Below are 6000 nucleotides of genomic sequence, written 5' to 3' on the forward strand. Positions count from 1 at the left end.
CACTTCATGTCCAGCAACATCACAAATCACCATTCTCAGCCCGTGTAGCAATCCGGTCCATGCCGGACAAGTCTCCATCATTCTTTCGTCATTGCTCCTTCCCACACATGAACTGCCTCTTAGAAGAGAGAGAGGGAGGAGAGAGAAAGACTGAAATCAGAATTCTTCATAGAGACCACCATTTCTCGGGCGAGAGGCGGCGATAGAGTCCACAGACAGAGGGGAATGAAGCCCCATAATCCATTGGGGGGGTTGTTTGCAGCAGCCATGATGCCTCTCATCCATTCATGGCGCATTTTTCGGGCGCCATCTTCTTCCACGTTTTTTCATGCCTCTTCATTCTCTCTCCACGTTTTTTGCTTCATAAGGTGCATAAATTTTTTGGGGGGGGTCCAAACTCAAAAGGCATGCTCAAATTTGGCCTCCCAAGTGTCCACCTTTTCATATCTTGACCGTTTCCTTGGCCATTTCCCCGTCCGGACTCCGAATTGAGCTCTGAAAAATCCTGGGCGTCCGACTTAGCATCCCGCATTGGCCAATAGCTTGTGTCAACCCGCACGACTGTCTGAAAAATTATGAAAAATCACCAAGTGTCGCTCGGGCGCCTTTAAAGCACTTTGGCGCTTAAAATCGTCCTAGATCGAGCCGCCGCCTTTGACAGTGAATATTTTTCCCTTGATATTCATAATTTTTAGCTATTTTTAAGCACTTGCTGTCTCCTAAATTCCGCTCTCATTGGCGACCACGGGATAGGGCGACTCAGCCCGTCGAATCCACGAACATATCTGCACATAAACAACCAAAGAAGCATCAAACTGATACAAAACAATTATTATCATAAAACTCAGCACAATGCTCCCCCTACCCCTAGACAGAACCAAGGCATGTCATCCACAAGGAGTAGGCCTAGCATCATCGAATAGAAGATCCGAAGTGAGTCACTAACCAACTGCTCCAACACAGCCAAACTAAAAAACCTATCAAAGAAGTTGCCCTAAGTGGTAGTCTGAACTACTGACCAACTAAAGACAACACAACTAGGAGCTCCTACAAGGCGAGGACTCCTATAGCCTGAGTAAAGGATAGTTTCTTTCAGTACATGTCTTCTTTTAGGATTTTTATTGGATGAACATACTTGGGCATGTAAAAAGGAGGGAGCTGAGCGTAGTGACCCAAGGAGAACAGGGCATCGGTCTCAGGACTTGTCTCGGCACCCAAGAACCTACCAAGCCCTCGCAAGGCGACACTGAATCCTTTTCTAACGCTCACTTTTATTTTCGCTCCAACCTTCCTTGTTTTGATATTATTTTTCCAGCAAGAAGCCACCCCGAGGAAGACAAGGTATCGGCCCCGGGTCTGACTCGTCCCCAGGAACCTACCAGGCCCTCGCAAGGCAATGAGCAACGGCTTATATATTTTCATTGCTTTTCTTTTCATTTCTTAGAGAGGGGTTAGAACCCCTTTTTACACACCTTCGTATTTATATTCAGCTTTTAGGATATTCAGGATTTCTTGACATCATTATTATTATCTTCTAGCAGGCTTCTCTAACTGCCTCACTACTAACAAGAACTCCTAGAACGGCTGCCTAGCAGGCTAGCAGAACAGAGCCACTAGGACTTCCTTCTAAAACAGGTCTTTCAATGTCTAACAATGTCTTTACAGGAGGCAATGACTACTCCGACCTCCCTCAAACATACGTAGCCTAAACCTGGGACTTCATGCCTTGGTTGCCGGTCCCCAAAAAAAATAGATCCCCTCGACAAGTACAAATACACATATAACAGGAAAGAAAGGTACTCGTAAAGGAGAAATATCACCTGGAGTGGCCACAAGAAGCTTCCATCGCAGCAAAGGCTCCTCCAGGCTCCACCAAATTCCACTAACCACGAAACCTGTCTAGCACAACACTCAACAAAAACCCAATTAAACGCACCCGCACTAGACAGGAAAATGGCCCTCTTGGCCTAATGAAATCAGACATGACTTTGCTACAAAACTAAATCGGCCCTCTTGGCCTAATGAAATCAAACAATACTAGGCAGAACATCCACCTGGAAACAACCATGATAGACATCAAAGCATACTATTCCCAGGGAAACAGGGCTTGTAGCCCTAAACTAGGTGCAGTAGATTATGACCTATCCCTCCTGCGTATATCGCAAGAGGTGTTCGCATCACATGTCGTCGAATCAGTTTGTGGGTCTGAGATAATAAAGGTAGATGCGTCTCGCTTACCCTTTGCATCACCCAAATCAACCATCGTCTGCCAAAGAGGGCATGTTCAGAAAGCATACCCCACAAACGACCAGGTCCTGTCTCACCATCAATAGATATATCGGGACAAGGGCCACAATTAAAGAAGAGGTCCTCTTCATACGCAAGATTAGCCAATGAATCGGCAAATTGGTTCCAATTCCGTGGAATCAGCTGAAAAGACACTCTATCAAATTCGTCTAGCAGGGCTATGGCAGTGTGATGGTACATACAAAGGATGGGGTTTCGTACCATGTACGTCCCATTGAGTTGATTTAAAACCAACTGAGAGTCCCCTTTCACCAACAACTGGCGGATACCCCCCTTTTTTGCAATATTCAAACCCATGATCAGGGCTTTGTATTCGGCCATATTATTAGTAAAATTCGCCCCGAGATAAGCAGCTAACTTCATGACAATGCGTCGTCGGGGGTCTCGGATGACAACTCCTACACTTCCTTTTTTGCATGCACCCCTGGACGCCCCATCAAAGTACAAGGTGTACGTCCATAAAGGGTTTACATATCCTGCCATCCTGAACTCTACTCGTAATTATGGTAATCAAAATTCAGCATATTCAACGGGTGGACTGTAGGCTCCATCCCTCCATCATCATTGAATTCAACAGGGATGCTCGTCAAAAGTTGTAGGCAATGATGGCAGAAGACCTTGATTTCCCAAATAAATGTCCCGCCTTCTTGCTCAATCACCTTGTATCCTTTGCTCCACCAAATGAGCTTTCCCTGATGATACCTCTGTTCCAAATATGGGTGTTCTAAGTAAGGGATCAGACGACCCATCAACCTCTATCACGATTTCCTTGCAGATGTTTGATCAATCTTGCCTAGACCTGCAAGGCAGTTATAGCATTAGTACAATCAGAAGTAATAAGGTTTAATCTTATTAAGATTAACCTTATTTTTAAATTCTATCCCCTCAAGGTCAGCTAACAAAACTGTGGATTTATTCTTTCCTATTCTAACGATCTTATAGGGCCCATCCCATTTGGGTTCTAGCTTGCCTGGGAATAATTCACGTCGTGCGTCATAATACAGAACAAGCTGTCCTTTCTTGAAGGTGTATTTCTTGGCTTTGAGGTCGTGTAGCTTCTTCATTCGGCGCTTCGCCACTTCTTGGTGCAATAAGCTCTGCAACTTAAGCTCGTCTAAATGGGCCAATGTCGTCAAGCGCTCAAAAAGAGCGTCTTCATCGCTCAAAGAATGATTGATGGCAAACCGAATAGTCGGCAGCTCAATTTCTAGAGGCAAGACACACTCCTCCCCATATACTAACTTGAACGGGGTATGGCCAGTGGCTCGTTTGAAAGTCGTATTATAAGCCCATACTGCCACGTATAACTTTTTATCCCAATCCCGTTTCTTTTCCGACACAATTTTGGACAGGATGCCTACAAGCTGCTTGTTGGTGCTTTCAACCTGACCATTGGCTTGCGGATTATATGGGGTTGTCTTGTTATGCTTGATGTTCCACAACTCTGTCAAACCTTTGATCACCTTATTCAGGAAATGGGTTCCGCGGTCCGACACTAATTCTTTCGGCGGACCAAACCGGCATATTATCTGCTCTAAAAGGAAACTAGCAGTTTCTTTAGCATCATCTTTTCTTGTTGCACGTGCTTCTGACCACTTTGTGAAGTAGTCAGTTGCTACAATGATGTACCGCTTTTGCGTAGTCGATGACGGAGTAATAGGACCCACAAAGTCTATTCCCCACTTCTCAAATGGAAGTATCGCCATAATAGGGGTGAGTGGTCGTTTCCTATTCTCTCGACTATCATGTCGTTGGCAAATATCGCATCGCTTAACATACGCAAACGCATCCTGGAAGATGGCAGGCCACCAATAACCTGCTCTTAAAGCCTTTTGTGCTGTAAGCCGTCCAGCAAAATGGCCACCGCAAGCAGAATCATGGCACTCTTCCAAAATGAATGGCACCTCGTCAGGCATCACACATCGGCGATAGATATCATCAACCCCTTGCCGATATAATGTACCTGCGATCAAAGCAAACTTTAACGCTTGCTGCTTAATTTTCCTTTTCTCAGCCTTAGATAGTTCGGATCCCGCCTCTCCCGTTGATAAATAATGCGTTATTGCAGCATACCAGGAGGGAATAGATGCCGTATCTATTTTAAATATCATCTCTATGTCACTACCTTCAGCCACAGATTCTTTCGGCTCCCCAAAGTCCACTAGACATTCCACGATGCCTTGCAACCTTGGTGGCTTACTCTTGATTTCATAATCAAATTCCTGCAAAGTGATCAACCACTTCGCTAAACGATCAGGCGGCTGTAACTTATTCATCAATAGTCGAAGTCCCTCCGCCTTCGTATAAAGCACGACTTTCTCATAGAGAATGTAATGCCTGAACTTCTTGGTCCCAAAGACCATTGCTAGACATAATTTCTCCATGTAGGTGTAATTGATTTCGGATACCCCCAGCTTCCGACTAGCAAAAGCAATCGGGTGGTACCACTTCTTTTCCCAAAATTGGGCTAAACAGCAGCTGATACTATACATGGTGGCTGCTGAAAATATATAGAACACCTCACCTCTTTTAGGTGCTTTTAAAACGGGCGCTCTTGCTAGCTCTTGTTTCACATCCTCGAATGCTACCTTACAAGGGTCACCCCACACAAACGAACAGCTAAAGGACAATAAATTTGTAAGCGGTAACGTTCTTTCTGCTAAGGCATTAATGAATCTACGGTAGTAACCAACCGAAGACAGAAAGCTATGAACTTCTTTCGGAGTGCGTGGTGGACCCATGGCAATTATAACTTTGACCTTTTCGGGGTCTGTCGCAATTCCTACCGAACTGACCACATGGCCCAGCAATAGCCCATAAGGTACTCCAAAAGCGCACTTCCGTGGGTTTAAGGCGATGCAGAATTGTCTACAGCGCTCAAAGCATTTTCTCAAAATGATCAACTGCCTTTCTCTCACGGTGGCAGCCCCTAAGTCATCAATAAACACCCTCAACTCTTCAGGGGATATGTCACCGAATGTCTTATCGGCTGTTCGTTGCCACGAACCAGGCGCATTGCATAAGCCAAAAGCCATCACGTGGTAAGCAAAAGTGCCAAATACAGTGATAAAAGTTGTTTTCAACTTGTCCTCTTCTGCAATTGCCATTTGGTTGTATCCTGCAAAGCAATCCATAAACGAATATATCTCCCTACCCGCTAATTGATCCAAAATCTGGTCAATAAATGGCAACGGGTAGTAGTCCTTAACTGTCTGCTTATTCAGCTCCCTAAAATCTACACATAAACGGATTTGATTATTCTTCTTCTTTCTAATCACAACTGGCGAACACCATTCCGTGTGTTGCACAGGAAAAATCAAACCCGCTTTTCGAAGCTTCTGTAACTCTTCAAACAGCCCGTCCCTCAATTCGAAAGGCATACGCCTTACTTTCTGCCGTACAGGACGACTGCCCTCTTTCAACGGAATTGTATGAACAGCAAGACTGGGAGGGATGCCTCTCAACTCATCATAACTCCAGGCAAAGATATCACGGAATTCCTGGATCAAGGCCACATAGTCCTCCCTTTCTGCTGAGCTGAGCATAGAGCCTAATTTGATTGGCCGCGAATCATCAAGCGTACCAAGGTCTAGCTCGATAACATCTGCATCTCTTATACGATCTTGGGCCTCTATCGGCTCATTCAAAGTGATCTGATAGATGTCCTCTGTGGTGGATCCCTCTTTGGACTCA

The sequence above is a fragment of the Lygodium microphyllum genome, chromosome 10 (assembly GCF_053477565.2).
Source record: "Lygodium microphyllum isolate KBCC chromosome 10, Lygodium_microphyllum_v1.1.10, whole genome shotgun sequence".
NCBI lineage: Eukaryota > Viridiplantae > Streptophyta > Polypodiopsida > Schizaeales > Lygodiaceae > Lygodium > Lygodium microphyllum.